A 15,000-nucleotide genomic window follows, 5' to 3' on the forward strand; every position below is an offset into this window, starting at 1 on the left:
GGTTCCACAACGGATTCACAAATATCTCGAAATTTCAGAGAAGAATACGAAAAGAATGACCAACAATGATCAGAAACAATACTGCAAACGGATTTACATTTTATAAACTCATTAGGCATCAGGAAGGACGAACGAGGAAGACAAAACATTGAGAATCAGCCAGAGAAGATCAGCCTACTGAGCTACAAAGGAGAGAAAGTTCAGGACTCCAGTCAGCAACCCGTCAGAACGTCTGCATAAGAGAGAACGATTGGGTTCTCAGGAGCCTGTAGAGTGTCCCTCAAGTTTTCAATACTAAATTCTATTGACAATACTTCTAGAAGTAATACAGAGTATTTCCCGAGGGGGAATGGAAAATGGCGGTGGATGAGACTACGTCTTGGTGACAAATACTGTCGATATAGCTCACACGATGTACCCAAGAAACTCTGTACATCGGCATAGACGAGGTGTCAGGGAAGAGGACCAAGAAGAGGAACGGGGTAGAAGAGGAATAAAAAAGAGAAGACCAAAAAGAAAAGGAAGGAAAAAAAGTCCAAAAAGATAAAAATAAAAAAAGAGGGAGAAAAAGGCCAAAAAGAGGAAGAAATAAAAAGAAAATTTTGAAGAAGACCAAGAAGAAGAAGGAAAAGCTAGAAGAGAGAAAAAAAAAAGACCAAATAGAGGTAGAAGAGGAAGAAGAAAAAAGAAAGACCAAAAAGGAGAAGGTAGAAGATGAAGAAAATGAAGAAAAAACAACGACCAAGAAGAGGAAGAGATAGAAGAAAAAGAAGACAACAACGACCAAGGAGGAGGAGGAGGAGGAGGAGGAGGAGGAGGAGCCAGGAAGTAAGGTCAAGACGAGCTAGAGATTCCGCAACAGAGGCGGACAGGCAGAGTCTGCGTCAGGAGAGAGAGAGAGAGAGAGAGAGAGAGAGAGAGAGAGATCCGGAGGCAGCAGAAGTCATCATCACGTATTTATGCTCTGACTGGAGCATGACTGAAAAAACCGGTTTCGGTAAAAACAACACAAAAACAAAAACAAGTCAACAGAAAAACAAAAACAAAATAAAAATATATAAATAAATAAAAATATATACATAAACACTGAATATTAACTAAATAGTTAATATATAATAAACAAATAATTCAACTTCTGATAAAATCAAGGCCTACGTGGAATGCCTTCGGAGAACACAACTCTTGGTCGGGTCCAGAACAAAGAGGGAACAGACCTGTTTTCGACTCCCCCCACGGCGACAAAGAGTGCAGCTGCAATGAGCAGCCGGAATCAAGAGAAAGCAACAACAAAGAGCATTTTTTATATCAAAGAAGTTTCGGTAAAAAAAAAAAAAAAAAAAAAAAAAAAAAAAAAAAAAAAATTTTATACGTGTCACGGTTGTGGTAAACAACAAAAAAAAAACACGGACGGGCATCGATGTAGCAAACAAGAGGGACCTGTCGCATGTATCGGTGCAGTTACCGCAACATACACCGGATCCCCAATGATGGCGTCCACAGATACACACACACACACACACACACACACACACACACACACACACACACTGTGGTAGCGTTCGCAACCGTTGCTACACCGGTCCGAGTTCAAATCCCACCCAGGGTTGAAATAATTTCAGTATCGCTGCGCTGCGAGTCGTTACTCCAACTCTCGTGGGCGGGGAGTTGGGTGTGTGTAAGGTCACAGGTATACCCATAGATCGGTCATATATGAGCTCTTATCCGGTAGGGTAATAGCTGTCGATCACGAGTTTAATACGTGATCCAAGACGATGGTGAATCACATATACACATACACCTTAGAAGGTGATATAGCCCAAGCTCAAACAAAACACGAGTTCATATCTAAACATGATAATTGGAAATCAAGGATATAGATTAAGTTGGAATTCCACATGAGTTCGAGTCCCGCACTCCTCTTCGATTCGCAGCAGCGACTGTTTATTACCTGCCCCATCGTCAGTCCCTGAAGCCTTTAGCGCCTCATTTTTTTATCGTGAGAAAATTTCTCACGATAAATTTGAGTTCGAAGAAGACGATCTCTCTCGCTCCCCACAAAGGTTCCCAGTCAGCTCCGGTAAAAAAAAAAAAAAAAAAAAAAAAAAAAAATAGAGAGAGAGAGAGAGAGAGAGAGAAAGAGAGAGAGAGGAACCCCACCCCCGCTCCCCTTCGGCTTCTGCCGAGCCAGGTCAAGCAGTCAGTAGGTACCCGAGAAACCATTCAAGAAACATTTCTCTCCAACACTTCCTTCCATCCCGTTTACGCCCTAACGTCATATGGTTCCAGCTGGTGCCAAGACACCTTTGACTTGGCTCTTGAGGAGAGAGAGGAGGAGGAGGAGGAGGAGGAGGAGGAGGAGGAGGAGGAGGAGGAGGAGGGAGAGGAGGAGAGGGAGGAAAACTAGGAGAGGGAAGAAGAGAAGGAGGACGAGGAGGAAGAAGAAGAGGAGGAAGAGGAGAAAGAGGAAGAGGTGGAGGAAGAGGAGGAGGAAGAGGAGGAGGAAGAGGAGGAGGTGGGCGAGGAGAAGGATGAGAAAGAGTAGGAGAAAGAGGAGAAAGAGAAAGAGGAGAAAGAGGAGGAGGAGGAGGGGGAGGAGGAGGAGGGCGAGGAGGAGGAGGAGGGCGAGGAGGAGGAGGGCGAGGAGGAGGAGGCGGGCGAGGAGGAGGTGGGCGAGGAGGAGGCGGGCGAGGAGGAGGAGGCGGGCGAATAAGAGGAGGAGGAGGCGGACGAAAAGGAGGAGGAGGAGGCGGACGAAAAGGAGGAGGAGGAGGCGGGCGAGGAGGAGGACCTCGAGAAGAAGGCCATTTGTCATGCACCTCGACAAACTCCTTGGACTCAATGAACCAGAGAGTACTGTGTAATACACGGAAGAATCTCACGAAGTTCCTGGTGAGGGCGTCTCCCAAGACCCAAGGAACTACAACGGTTCGTGCGCGAAAGGAGGCCGACCAGAGACCTTTAGGTCCATAACGAGGCCGGGAGGTCGAAGCATTCGGTCCATAACGAGGCCGGGGGGTCAAAAAAAAAAAAAAAAAAAAAAAAAAAAAAAAAGTACTCACGAAGACTCCCTTTCTGGCCGCAGGAATTTCCGCAGACCCGCACCCGCTGCCCCCAATGCGGCTGCGGCGGGCCGCTAGGTCTGTCTACCCGCGCGTCCGGCTGGGCAAGCGGTCGGTACTCCACACTTTCTCGTCAGGGTCGAAAGCAAAACCAGATGGCGATACTAACCTGGAAAAAGAACAAAAGGAAATGTTAATATTTATCCGAGGGTACAAAGAAACGAAGACAATGTATAAAATCGCAAGATTCCACAGCTAACACGCCCCTACATGTTCCAATACGCTCTCTACGGGTTCCATACAAGTAGAAACAGGCGCAATCAAATCAAGAACGCTCAGGATAAATTGACCATTGTGTGTGTGTGTGTGTGTGTGTGTGTGTGTGATTCATCCATGGTCTTGAATCACGTGTCGGACTCGTGATCGACAGCTATTTCCCCCCGGAAGAGAGCTCATACATGACCGATCTATGGGTAATGCTGTGACCTTACACGCACACACACACCCAACTTCCCGCCCACGAGAGTTGGAGTAACGACTGGCAGCGCATCGATACTGAAACTATTTCAACCCTGGTCAGGATTCGAACCCGGACCGCCGTAGTGGCGGCCGGGAACTCTACCAACCGCCCCACGAGTTGTGAGTGTGTGTGCGTGTGTGTGTGCGTGCGTGTGTGTACCAACTTTGCCTTGATGTGCTCAGGAAACCAAGTCACGTGCAGGCCACAGAGACGCGGAGGATAGCGTCTGGGACTACATCTCCAAGAGGCACGCTCGACGTTGAAAACACGACGATGGCATTCCTGAGTCACCCTTTCCTCGCTAACGGGTGCCACTCCCCCCTCCCCCTCCCTCCCACACCCTCCTCTCCTGGCACCCATCAGGCTCTTCTTCATGGGACCCTGTCATCGGTATCGGGGGGGGGGGAGAGGGAGAGTGGGAGGGAGAGAGGGGGAGGGAAAGAGGGGGAGGGAAAGAGGAGAGAGAGAGGGAGAGGGCGAGAGAATGGAATGGAGAGAAAGAGGGAGAGAGGGAGGGAGGGAAGGAGGGGAGATAGGGAGAGAGCGAGGGAGAAAGGGAGAGAGGGAGAAAGGGAGAGAGAAAAGGAGAGAGAGGGAGAAAGGGAGGGGGAGGGAGAGGTAGAGAATGGAATGAGATGGAGAGAGAGAGGGAGAGAGGGAGGGAGAGGAGAGAGGAGGGGGAGAGAGGGAGAGGAAGAGAGCGAGGGAGAAAAGGAGAGAGTGAGAGAGAAAGGGAGAGGAGAAGGGGAGGGGGAGGGGGGAGGGGAGAGAGTAAGAGATAAATAGAGATAGAGATAGATATATAGATAAACTCTACCTAGCTAACTACGTTCAGACAGATGCCAACATCCAAGTGATCTTCATCTCGGTGGCAGCAACCAGCTAGGCAACGGATCGCGGTTTTAACGCAGATACCATGTGTCCCTCGCGTCATCTCGCCCCCCCCCTCCCCCATCTCCTCCCCCCCTCCTCGCCCCTCCCCCAATTCCTTCACCTCCTCCTCCTCTTCTGTCCGCGGGGGACCGCAAACACTCTTACCCCATCAGCATCAAGATGGACGGGAAGAGAAGAGGAAATAGGAGGAGAAATGGGAGGAGGAGTAGAAGGAATAGGAAGAGGAGTAGGAGTAAGAGGAGTAAGAGAAGGAGAAGGAGGAGGAGTACGAGGAAGAGGGGTACGAGGAGGAGTACGAGGAGGAAGATATGGAGGAAGAGGAGGAAGAGGAAGAAAAGCTGGAAGAGGGGAGGAGGAAGAGGAGGAGGAGGAGGGGAGAAGAAAGAGGAGGATTACGAGGAAGATAAGGAGGAGAAAGAGGAGGAAGAGAAGAAAGGAGATGAAAGAAAGACGAGAAGGAAGAGGAGGAGGAGGAGGAGGAGGAGGAGGAGGAGGAGGAGGCTGGTTTCCGAAGGAACAAATTCGAACCGTTCATCTGACGAGCGAGAAAGAGGAGACGAGCGAAGCGGCCGTCGCCCCAGCGGGCGTCACTCGTCAACGGCGGCAGCGGTGGCGTCAAGTGGCGCCAGATTACGAATCGTCACGCGGCACCGCCGTCGACAGAGAGCCGGCCGGGAAGGGACCGGCCGGGAAGGCGGCATACCACCCACTGTCACATGCACGCGCGCACACACACACACACACACACACAAAATATATTGCAAAGTATACACACACAAATGCACATGCGTGTGCAGACACATACACACAATACAAAACAAAGTACACAAACACACATATACACACAAAATCTAGTGCAAAATACACACGCACGAACGCACACGCGTGTAGACACACCCACAAATACATACACACAATACAGCACTATGTACACACACACACACACACATACATATACCAAAGGCTTTTTCCCCCTCTATTGCAAAGTACACACGCACGAACGCACGCCTGCATACACACAGACAAACACACACAGAATGCAAAGTACACACACAAACACACAGAAAATCAACTGCAAAGTACACATGCACGAGCGCACACGCGTGCAGACGCACAAACAATACAACACTAAGTACACACACGCATGCACATTCCTTCTCTCTCTCTCTCTCTCTCTCTCATACACACACACACACACGCACACACACATACACACGCACTTATGGCTTACAGACCCAAGATCGAATCCCGCCCTGCGAAACTCGTCACAATAATACAAGCCGTTACTGTCCACCCTGAGAAAAGGTTGCGTATGTGTTTTGTGAACAACATTAACCACCGACCGGACTATAACAGCTATGACGCTATCATCCGGGAAGGTAATGACTGTCGATCATGAGTCCAACACGTGGTCCAGGACCATAGTAACGAATCACGCAACCTTAGACCTTTGTAATCAGAGGCGGGGCTCCACGAGTGAAGCTCTCCAGCTTTATGTTGAAGTTTGGTAAGTAAATATTGGGTCAGCACGCACGAACGCACGCACGCTCGGGTCCACATGAATATTCAGCTTTCAGTTCCCCACTCGTTCCGCGGATTCGTTTGAGTTAAGATTTCACATATACAAACGCGCGCCCGGCAGACTATAGATATATAGAGATATAGAGACAGAAAGACAGGCAGAGACATACACACACGCGCACACACACACACACACACACACACACAGGAAAGAGGAGAGAGGAGAGAGCAGAAAGGAGAGTGAAAGAGGAGAGAGGAGAAAAAGGAGGGGAAGAAAGGAAAGGAGAAAGAGAGGAGAGAGGAAAGAAGAGAAAGAGGAGAAAGAGGGAGAGGGAGAGAGAGAGAGAGAGAGAGAGAGAGAGAGAGAGAGAGAGAGAGAGAGAGAGAGAGAGAAAGGATAGGGGAAAGCGAGGAGAGAGAGGAAAGAGGAGAAAGAGGAAAGAGGAGAAAGAGGAAAGAGGAGAAAGAGGAGGGAGGGGAAAGAGAGAGAGACACAGAGAGAGAGAGAGAGAGAGAGAGAGAGAGAGAGAGAGAGAGAGAGAGAGAGAGAGAGAGAGAGAGAGAGAGAGAGAGAGAGAGAGAGAGAGAGAGAGAGAGAGAGCCACCCACCCAGGCACACGTGGAAGTACAAAACGTCCCTTCGAAGAAATGTGGTCCGCTGCACTTCGAGAGTCGCTTCGTCTCCCAAATTCGCCCAAGAACTCGAACGCCCGTTGAGGTCAGAAACCAGAAGGCAGGAAGAAGGAGAAATAAGAGGAGGAGGAGGAGGAGGAATGGGAAGGGGAAACAGGAGGAGGAGGAGGAGGATGGGAAGAGGAATAGAAGGGGAAATAGGAGGGAGAGGAACGGGAAGGGGAAATAGGAGGAGGAATGGGAAGGGGAAATAGGAGGAGGAGGATGGGAAGAGGAATAGATGGGGAAATAGGAGGAAGAGGATTGGGAAGGGGAAATAGGAGGAGGAGGAATGGGAAGGAGAAATAGGAGGAATGGAAAGGGGAAATAGGAGAAGGATGGGAAGAGGAATGGGAGGGGGTAATAGGAGGAGGAGTAATGGGAAGGGGAAATAGGAGGAGGAGGAGGAGGATGGGAAGAGGAATAGAAGTGAAATAGGAGGAATGGGAGGAGTAGGAGAAATAGTTGGAATAGGGAGAGGAATAGGAGTACGAGTAGGAATACGAGGAAAATAATGAGGAGGAGGAAGAGAAGGAAGATAAGGAGGAAGATAAGGAGGAAGAGGAAGAGGAAGAGGAGGAAGAGGAGGAAGATGAAGAGGAAGATAAGGAGGAGGAAGATGAAGAGGAAGATAAGGAGGAGGAAGGGGAGGAAGAGGAGGAGGCAACAGGAGGGGGCGAGGAAAGAGAAAAGGAAGAGGAAAGAGAAAAGGAAGAGGAAGAGAAAGAAGAAGAATAGAAGAGGAGGAGGAGGAGGAAATAGAATGGGGAGGTGGGTGAGGGGAAGGAACAAACCTCAACATCTAAAGACTTTGTAGTCACTGTCGACGTCATTGTCGAGGGAAGAGTCCGCCACATGATTTCTTCAGCTGAGGGGGAAGAGGGAAGAGAGGGGGAGAGGGGGAAGAGGGGAGAGGGGGAGAGAGGGGGAGAGGGGGAGGGGAGAGAGGGGGAGGGGAGAGTGAGGAGGGGAGAGTGAGGAGGGGAGAGTGGGGAGGGGAGAGTGGGGAGGGGAGAGTGGGGAGGGGAGAGGGGGCGAGGGGGAGAGTGGGGGTGGGGGAGAGGGGGGGGAGGGGGAGAGTGGGGGGGGGGGAGAGTGGGGGGAGGGGAGAGTGGGGAGGGAAGAGTGGGGAGGGGAGAGTGAGGAGGGGGAGAGTAGTGGGAGAGTGAGGAGGGGAGAGTGAGGAGGGGAGAGTGGGGAGGGGAGAGTGGGGAGGGGAGAGTGGGGGAGGGGGAGAGTGGGGGAGGGGGAGAGTGGGGGAGGGGGAGAGTGGGGGAGGGGGAGGGGGAGAGTGGGGGAGGGGGAGAGTGGGGGAGGGGGAGAGTGGGGGGAGGGGGAGAGGGGGGGAGGGGGAGTAGACTCTGGGAGAAAAGGGGGTTCGGTCCATCGTGAACTCGTTCTGCTCAGTGGGGGGAAGGGGGGAATCTTCATGGGGGTTAAAAAATAAAATAAAATAAAATAAAATAAAATAAAATGGTGTCGTCCATCAAAGCGAATCCCACAAAGGAGGTCGCTGATCCGAAAGAGGTCAACGGGACGCCAGGCGGGGAACGAACTCGTTAATTATAATTTCCAAACAGGGCACTGGAGGCGTAGGAGGAGGAGGAGGAAGAGAAGGAGGAGGCAGGAGGAGGAGGAAGAGAAGGAGGAGGAGGAAGAGAAGAGAGGAGGAGGCAGGAGGAGGAGGAAGATAAGACGGGGGAGGAAGAGGAAGAAAGAGGACGAGAAGGCGGGGGAGGAAGAGGAAGGAGAGAGAGGAGGAGGAAGAGGAGGAAGAGAAGGAGGAGGAGGAAGAGGAGGAGGAAGAGGCAGAGGAGGAGGAGGAAGAGGAGGGGGCGGAGGAGGAGGCAGAGGAGGAGGAGGAGGAGGAGGAGGAGGAGGAGAAAGAGGACGAGAAAGAGGAGGAGGAGGAGGAGGAGAAAGAGGACGAGAAAGAGGAGGAGGAGGAAGAGGAGGAGGAGGTGGAGGAGGAGGGTGGTTAGAGGGCGCCCTAATTAATTGTAAACGTCACTTATTACTTTGGTTCCAATACACAAGCCCCCCCCATCCCCCAACCCCACCCCACCTCACCTCCACTTTCATTTTTACTCTCGAACTCCTTGTCCTGTTCCATCTGCGCCTTCAAACCTCTCCTCTCTCTCTCTCTCTCTCTCTCTCTCTCTCTCTCTCTCTCTCCCTCCCTCTCTCACTCTCTCCGCCCTCCCTCTCTCTCTTCCCCCATCTCTCTCTTTCTCTCTCGCCCTTTCTATCTCTCTCTCCACTCTCTCTCACCCTCCCCCTCTCTCTCCCTCCCCCTCCCTCCTCTCTCTCTCTCTCCCTGCCCTCTCTCCCCCTACCCCCTCCCTCCCTCCCTCTCTCTCCCTCTCCTCTCTGTTTGTGTGCACGTGAGGATGACACTAAGTGTGTCATATTGACTGCGCGTGATGGCTGGCTCACAGTGCCACTTCTCACCGCGGGGGGTGGGGGGTGGGGGTGAAGAGACAATCGCGAAAGGACGATGACGACGACGACGACGACGACGACGACGCAGACGACGAAGGCAAAAGGACGAATCGGTCACACAGAGGGAAGACCTCCTCCCGGATACTTCCCCACAGACTCCTGGGAACGCCAACCGGACTGACTCGACCTCCTGGGAAAAGAGGAGGGAGGGGAGGGAGGGGGGAGGGGAGGGGGGAGGGAGGGGAGGAAGTGAGGGGAGGAAGGGAGGGAGGGAGAGGAGAAGGGAGAGGAGGAGGGAGAGGAGGAGGGAGGAAGGGAGGGGAGAGGAAGAAGGGAGGAGAGGGAGGGAGGAAGGGAGGGGAGGGTATGAAGGGAGGGAGGAAGGGAGGGGAGGGTATGAAGGGAGGGAGGAAGGGAGGGGAGGGCGAGGGGAGGAAAGGAGGAAGGTAGGGACGGGAGGGGGGAGGGAGGGGGAAGGAGGGGGGAGGGAGGGGGAAGGATGGGAGGGAGGCGAGAGGAACCCGCTGGGGTCCGGGACCAGGGCCGGGGCGGGGCGCTCCCACTCCTCCCACCCCGCCCCACTTGACAGGACAACTGTTCGAAGGAGCGAATGTAGTCGAGTTCGAGCGTTCGTGCTCTTTATTACACATCGAGACCAATTATTGGATGAACCAACGAACTAAATAAATCGCCCTTCCAAAATTTGGACTAAGAAACGAAAATGCTGACCAAATTTTGTATACTAAGAGAACGAAGATGAAAAAACTCTTCTCAGTCCCGATGATGTCAAGGGAGGAAGCGAGTTCCAGGGCCTCACAGTAAGGAACACAAAGGAAGAACAAACAACAGCAGGCCTACTGGCCCTAACGAGGCTGTTTGTGTTTACTATACTAAGCTACAGTTAAGAAAACAGGGCAGAAGATGAACTAACACTACTGCTACCACTATCCTATCCTATTACAATTAAATGCCGGGCTGTCAGATCTTTTATTGCAAGGGATAATATTTTATTTGCGGATTAGTGTCTAAATATTTATAGATGACGAAACGTACGTAGATGGATCTCGGAAGGGAAAGGAGCGGGGAGCTTGCGAGGAACCCGCCTGACAAGAACCGTTTTGTCCCCCTCCCCCTTCCCCCACCTCTCCTCCTCCTCTTCTTCCTCCCCGCCGGGGGGGCGAAGACGCGCAGCTACCAGCCTTGTACGAAAACTGACCAGGGAGACACCGGAGAAAAGAGAGTGGGGGGGCGATAGGGGGGATGGATAGGGGGAAGAGGGGAGAATGATTGAGAGGGGAAGGGGGTTGTGAGGGAAAGCGGAGAGGGGAGAAGGATTCTGAGGGGGAAGGGGGACTGTAAGGGAAAGGGGAAGGACTAGAAGGGGGAGGAGGGTTGGGAGGGGGAAGAGGGTTGGGTGGGGGAAGGGGGATTGGGAGGGTGAAAGGGGATTGGGAGGGTGAAAGGGGATTGGGAGGGTGAAAGGGGATTGGGGGTAGGGAAGAGGAGGAAAGTGGAGGAATGGGCGCGGGGAAAGGGAGGAGGAAAGTGGAGGTGGGAAAGGTAGGAGGGGAAGGAGAGGGGAAGTGGAGGGGAAGTGGAGGGGAAGGGTGAGGAGAGAGACATACAGACACACACACACAGCGAGAGAGAGAGAAAGAGAGTAAGAGGAGAGAGGGGGAGAGAGGGAGAGAGGGGGAGAGAGGGAGAGGAGAGGGAGGAGAGAGGGAGAGAGGGAGACAGAGAGGAGCGAGAGGGGGGGGAGGGAGAGGGGGAGGGGGAGAGAGAGAGGGGGGAAGGAGAGAGGGAGAGAGGGAGAAAGAGGGAGAAGGAGAGAGGGAGGGAGAGAGAGAGAAGGGGGGAGAGAGAGGGAGGAGGGAGGGGGGGAGAGAGAATCTGCGGCGGACAGAAACAGATTGAAGTCTGTTAATGAGAAGAGTTGAAGGCCAATTGACTGACTGACTGACTGACTGACTGACTGAGGAAGCGAGCGTGGCACCACACCCCAGGCGCGTTGGACTCTTCGTCTTCTTGCATTCTTCGGCGCAGCACAAAAAGGGCCACCTGCTCTACGAATGTACTGTACGGAGCGTTAAAGATCCACCAACAGAGATCAAAATCCAATTACGAAGGCGGTGCAAAAAAGCCTTATTGCATTCAAGCTGTTTTAAGGACGGTTATCACACTGGGCTTCTATACGGGCTTCACCAGCACCAACTGTTGAGAGTTCGAGTAAAAGCGACTTCGGTTACAATTTTCTATTTTTCATTTCTCCAAATAGGAAATTACCTTTCCGTCATACATAGCAAAGCTGAATGATGAACTTAGAAATTATAAGTCTATACAATTGTTAGACATACTGTTGAAACGTTCTTAGATAAGTCTAGATTTCTGTAAGCGAAATGATATTATAGTCATTCAACTGGAGGTCGGAGGTAGGATGTCGGAGGAAAAATAGCCCATTGTGATAACCTCTTTAGCTGAAGCAAAGTCAGTGTTCATTATATCAACAGATTGTGAAGCTCCCATGAAGAAGATGATTCAGATCTATGGAAGGTCGAGTAGAATGAGACAATGAAGACATCAGACCCTGAAGCCACGAACGTGCACCACACTTCAGAACCTGAAGTCTGCTCCTGGATTTCAGCAAGAGGGCGTCTGAAGAACGACGTCAAAGGCTGAAGCCAAATGGGTAGACGGCCTTTACGATAAAGAGAACAAAGAGGAACACGCCGTGGCTCAATGGTAGAGCGCGCGTCTGGTAACAGCGTGGGGATTTCGGGCGTGTTCGAACCCTGGTCTAGGCGCAGAGGTTAGGAAGGTCATCCACTCTGAGTCATGGCCCCTCATTCTCTGTTAACCTCTGACCTGAGGTGACCTCAGCTTCCTCCGGGTATTGTCAATGCAGTGGCATCATGCCGTGGAGACATCGTCTCTTGCGTTCAGGAATGAACTCTTCTGGACCTCTTGTACGGTTGAGGTCTGGGTGGGTACCTCTCTCTCTCTCTCTCTCTCTCTCTCTCTCGCTCTCATGAAAAAAAAATGTCAAGACAAAGACATACAACTTCCGGACAAGATTCGCTTTCCAGCGTTGTCAATCATTCCAGAGACGTGACTGGGCCCAGATGTCTGGACCAGACTTTTGATACGGATCCGAATGATATTCAATTTTTTTTTTTTTTTTTTTGAGGGGGAGGGGTAGTCAGTCGTGTAGTCGAGACGCGCTGTTTGACGAATTCCACATCGCGTTTAAATATACTCTTCGTTCACAGCGGATCTAAATATATGAAATAATCTTTATAGTTTGGCAAGGTGGGAGAGGGAAACGGGAGGAGGGAGGAGGGAGGAAGGAGGAGGAAGGAGGAGGGAGGAAGGAGGAGGAAGGAGGAAGGAGGGGGATGGGAAGAGGAAGGTGGGAGGAAAGAGGAGGAGGGAGGTGGGAAGAGGAAGGTGGGAGGAAAAAGGAGGAGGGAGGTGGGAAGAGGAAGGTGGGAGGAAAGAGGAGGAGGGAGGTGGGAAAAGGGAGGTGGGAAGAGGAAGGTGGGAGGAGGGAAGTGGGAGGAGGGAGGTGGGAGGAGGAAGGTGGGAGGTGGGAGGAGGAAGGTGGGAGGAGGAAGATGGGAGGGAGGTGAGAGGAGGGATATGGGAGGATGGAGGTGGGAGGTGAGAGTCTGTTCTTTATCTAACAAGGTTGAATTTCAAGATATACATTTCAATATGACTTTCTCCATAGCTCCTTGATGTCTGCCTTTGTAACTCAAGTTTCCCCTTTCTTTCTAATTCTTTCTAATTCCTGCCTGACTTTCTGTGTTCTAATCTATGAGAGCTTACTCTGTTATTTAATTAACTATGACAACTTAATTATATTTCTCTAATTTGTTTTCTTATTACTGTCAAAATTAATTATTTCCTGTCCTTACTTCTGCCATTTAATTATCCAATATATTTTGGTCTTCCTTTATCTGCGTCACTATCTCCGTGTTGACATACATATACATACAAAGGATTACAAAGGCGGAGCATGTCGACAGGAGACCTTTTGGTCCATATCTAGGTCGGATGCGGAAATTTTTTTTATAAATAAAAACTAAAATGATGTAAATAACAAATCAAATACATAAATGCATAGGTATAGTTAAATAATAAACAAACAGGTACATACATATATACATATACCAAAGGCTTTTTCCCCCTTATAAGGTAGGTAGCCAAAAAAACAAAGGCATAGAAACCACTTCCACCCATTCCAGCCCTATCACACTTCCGATCTGACCTAAGACGTGACCAGGAAGTCGGGTCACGTGTTCTTATACTACATTATATTCTAATTCCTCCTACGAGGATGGAGGTGGGAGGAGGGAGGTGGGAGGAGGGAGGAGGGAGGTGGGAGAAGGAAGTAGGTGGGAGAAAGAAGGAAGGAGGATAGAGGAAGGAGGGTGGAGGATGGAGGAGGAGGATGGAGGAGGAGGGAGGTGGGAGGAGGGATGTAGGAGGATGGAGGAGGAGGGAGGGATGTGGGAGGAGGGAGAAGGGAGGAAGGAGGTGGGAGAAAGGAGGAGGGAGACGGGAAAAGAAAGGAAAGAGGATGAAGGATGGAGGAAGAGGGAGATGGATGAAGGAAGTAGGTGGAAGAAAGGAGGAAGGAAGTGGAAGAAAAAGGGAAGTGGGAGGAGGAAGGTGGAATCTTAAAGGAGAGAGTTTGGGGGATGGAGGACGGAGGATGGAAGTGGAAAGTGGGGGGAGGGAGGGAGGTGGGAGGAGGGAGGGAGGTGGGAGGAGAGGGCGGAGTATTATGGTGGGAAGTGGGAGGATTATGGTGAGAGGAGGGAGGTGGGAGTTTGAAGGGAGGTGGGAGGAGGGAGAGAGGAGGTGGGAGAATGGAGGAGGACTTTGAAAGATGGAGGAGATAGGTGGGAGGAGATAGGTGGGAGGAGGGAGGTAGGGAGTTTGGAGGAGGGAAGTGGGAGGTGGGAGGAGGAAGGTGGGAGATGAAAGGAGGAGCAAGAGCGGGGGTGGGTGTGCGCACGCGTGTATACGCGTATACGTGTGTGTACGTGTGTAGACGTGTGTACCTATGTACGCACGCGTGTGGGCGTTAATTGCCCACATTTCACATATTCATATCGTGTACATAATGTGTGAACCCGTGGTGGGCGGAGGGGTTGGCGCGGGTGATGAGAAAGCAAAAGAGAGGAGGAAGAGGAGGAAGGAGGAGGAGGAAAAGGGGTGGAAGGAGGAAGAGATGGAGGAGGAGGGGAGGAGGAGGGGTGAAGGAGTGGGAGTGGGAGGAGGAGGAGGAGTGGGAGGAGTAGGAGGAGGTGGAGGAGTGGGAGGTGGAGGAGGAAGAGGAGTGGGAGGAAGAGGAGGAGGAGGAAGATGAGGAGGCGGAGGGGTGGGAGGAGGAGGGGCGGGGATGGGGTGGGCGGGGAGGAGGGGGCGAGGGAGGAGTGGGGCGGGGATGGGGTGGGCGGGGAGGAGGAAGGGGACAAGGAGGAGGAGGAGGAAGAGGAGGAGGGGGAGGGAAGAGCGAAACGACATCGGAAGTTAGAAGCGGGCGTGAGTGACGTCACAGACGGTGCAGAGCCAACGCAGCCTCCTCAAGAATTACTCCCCACTTCAACTCCTTCCTTGGGGTGATGGGAGTGGGGGGAGGGGGGGGTGAAGTGGCAGAGCGGCTTCCTCACGCCCACCATCCCACCCACACACACACCCAACTATGCCATGCTACTCCTGCACAACGAAAAAAAAAAAAAAATCTTTAAAGAATCCAACACTTTATGAATAATGATTTTTCCCCTTTTTTTTGGGGGGGGCGACCCCCAATATGATCCTCATGATACGACCGCTACCCAAATAATCTATTGTAAGGTTATAAAAGACAAAAGTTAACATAAT

At 51.6% G+C, this 15,000-nt stretch overlaps 1 protein-coding gene across 7 annotated transcripts in view; it reads right to left on the minus strand.

Annotated features, from left to right (window-relative positions):
• The window catches only part of LOC143033258 (tetraspanin-1-like), a 437,733-nt gene that overhangs the window by 322,886 nt on the left and 99,847 nt on the right, over positions 1-15,000 (minus strand). Inside the window, exon 2 of one of the 7 annotated variants that reach the window (XM_076198477.1) lies at positions 3,060-3,228. The exons of the other annotated variants lie outside the window; for them this stretch is intronic. The gene's annotated coding sequence lies outside the window, so the exon portion shown is untranslated. The remainder of the gene's footprint in view (positions 1-3,059; positions 3,229-15,000) is intronic. 7 annotated transcript variants of the gene reach the window in all.

Source organism: Oratosquilla oratoria, chromosome 15 (assembly GCF_046742065.1).
Source record: "Oratosquilla oratoria isolate Oo_2021 chromosome 15, ASM4674206v1, whole genome shotgun sequence".
Classification (NCBI taxonomy): domain Eukaryota; kingdom Metazoa; phylum Arthropoda; class Malacostraca; order Stomatopoda; family Squillidae; genus Oratosquilla; species Oratosquilla oratoria.